Source organism: Acomys russatus, chromosome 20 (assembly GCF_903995435.1).
Source record: "Acomys russatus chromosome 20, mAcoRus1.1, whole genome shotgun sequence".
NCBI classification, from domain to species: Eukaryota; Metazoa; Chordata; class Mammalia; order Rodentia; family Muridae; genus Acomys; species Acomys russatus.
Genome location: NC_067156.1, coordinates 63,280,494 through 63,282,908, shown reverse-complemented (window position 1 = coordinate 63,282,908; position 2,415 = coordinate 63,280,494).

Genomic DNA, 2,415 nt, shown 5'->3' with positions numbered 1-2,415 from the left:
TAAGTCCCTAGACTGGTTAGGGAGCCTGAAAAGAGTGGAGAGGAGGCACAGCCAGGCCTCAGCGTCTCACATCCACCATCTCCAGGAGAGAGACATATATAGTTCTCCTACTCAACTCAAGGGACTCAGACCCTCTTCTGACTGAGAAGCGTGAGTGCCTTTGACAGCGGCCCCAGGTTCAAGTTGGGCCTCCTAACCGCAGCGCAGCCATGGCGCAGCAGGGTCGCCTAGGACACCAATCAACACAACGCCACGAATCCAGCTGGGCACAGGCAACGGTCAGCTGGGGCTGCACATTCCTCCACCTGGCCAGGACCCCCAGGCTCCCCGGTCACCCTCGCCACCACCTGTGACAGGCCTCAAGCTCCTCTTTGCAAAGGCCCCTAGCCTCCGTGCAAGCATTCTTAACTCTTTACGCCTAACGAACAAGCACAGTTTTTTCAATGGTGAAGAAAAAGCACCAGACTTTTTTTCCTGAAGAAATCCCCCAAGCCTCCCTCCCCCCCCGCGGGACAAACATTCCCCATGTGGGGCTGTAGCAACGTCTGTCAGGTCCCCTTGTGTTTCATCTCTTGCGCGCGCGTAGAGCAAATGCTAGAGCGATTTCAGCTGATAGAAAAACAAAAAAGAAAAAAAAAACACAAAAAATAAAAAACATGGCACGTTGCTAGTTTACAGGGTTTTGTGAGTTTAAATGCCTTATATTTAACAATCATAATTTATGACTAACTTGTAGATATCGTGGGTTCTTATTTAATTATTTTTATAGTTGTTTTGCATTTTTAATTATAATTTATTTATTTAGAAAGGATACTAATGTTTTTTATTGCTCCTATTACCTCATTTTGGCGTCGTTTCTGGGAGTGGAATGCTTTGCATGCATTGGTACGATGACAACTGCGAAAACAAACAAACCCATTTTAAATAAAAGTCTGCGAACTTTATTTTGTCCAAACTATCAGGGTGTGTGATTGCAAGCTGTCCTACTGTGGTGCTGGCCTCTTTTGGATACATTCCATACGAAATGCAAACCTTTGATTCTGTATGCTGTGATCTAGTGAAAAGCTCCAATATAGTGACTGTATTTAGCACATATATAAATATAATTTGCACTCGTCAGCAGCCTGGGGTAATCCTTTCACCTGCCACCCTTAGCCCCCTTCCCCCAGCCCTCTTTCCCACCTCAAGCCTGCTTTCTGTCTTCCCTCCCCTTCCTGCATTCCCAAGCCCACTCATCCTCCATCCCGTCCCCCTCCCCCAGGACAGTTTCAGGGCACTGAAGGTTACTGAGCTATATGTGGGCTCCCACTCACTGAGGCCCCAGAATTGGAGTCCTTTGGATGCAGTGAGCATGGCCATCTGAAAGACAGAAAGCCTGTTTCATTAGGTGGGGGGCCCAAGGCTCAAGTTTTCAGAGCAGCCCCACAGCAGGCTCCCTGTGATCAAGGGCAAGTCCCAGGATTCCCTGAGTTAGTCTTCTGTTTTGAGAGAGGGAGGCCAGAGGGTGAGTGCTTGGGCCCTCCTGGTTCAGAAAGCATATGGCAGAGTCCCAGGTGAGACCACAAGGGTGGGTCTCTCATTCTCTTGGCAGAGATGAAAGAGGAAAGGATGGAGGGAAGGCAAGAAGAGAAATAGAGAACAGATGGAGCCAGTTAGGAATTACCTTAGTGATCTGGTCCAAGCAGCCACCAGCAGGGTCCTCTTACATACAGCGTCTTGCAGATGGCACGGAGGCCAGGTAGGTAGGTGTGTCCTTGCATATGCAACATGGACTTACTTCCTCAAGGTTAGGTGGTTATTCTGAGATTGAGCCGAGATCCATGTCTTACTACCCGAGAGAACGAGCTGGTAGAACAGAAAACACAGACTATGGTGTTGCGATCTCTGCTCCCACCCCCATTTTGCCTGGAACTTTGGTGGTTGGGACATCACTCATGGACAAGAACTTGGGATACAGGATTGTACCTCATGCCTTCTCCCCAGCATCCCCAACCCCCTTTGCCTACGGTCCACAGGGGCTGCAGACAGGGCGCTGCTGTGGACTTAGTGGCTCTGACTCCAGCCTCACCAGTCTGTGTGAGAGTGATAGTGAGGAGCCCTTGAGGAAGTTGGCCTTGGATTAAGCCTGAGAGTAGGCTGCAACCCTGGCATGCTGACCCTCCTCCTTCCCTCTTCTCCTAAGTCATCCCTTCCCCTTCTTCGCTCTTGACATCACTGCCTTTGCCTGGTGGGCAGCTCCACCCTCCACAGGGGGGCCCGTGGGTTTGCATAGCTCTGGCACAGAGGAGGGAACAAAGACCTGGTGTTGCCACACCACCTACCTGTGTCGCTAGACCAGGTGTGGGGTTCCTCAGCCCCATCCCTGAGATGAGGCTTCTCGCTTGCTGCTGCCCAGCTTTTCTTCTGCCTCTACCC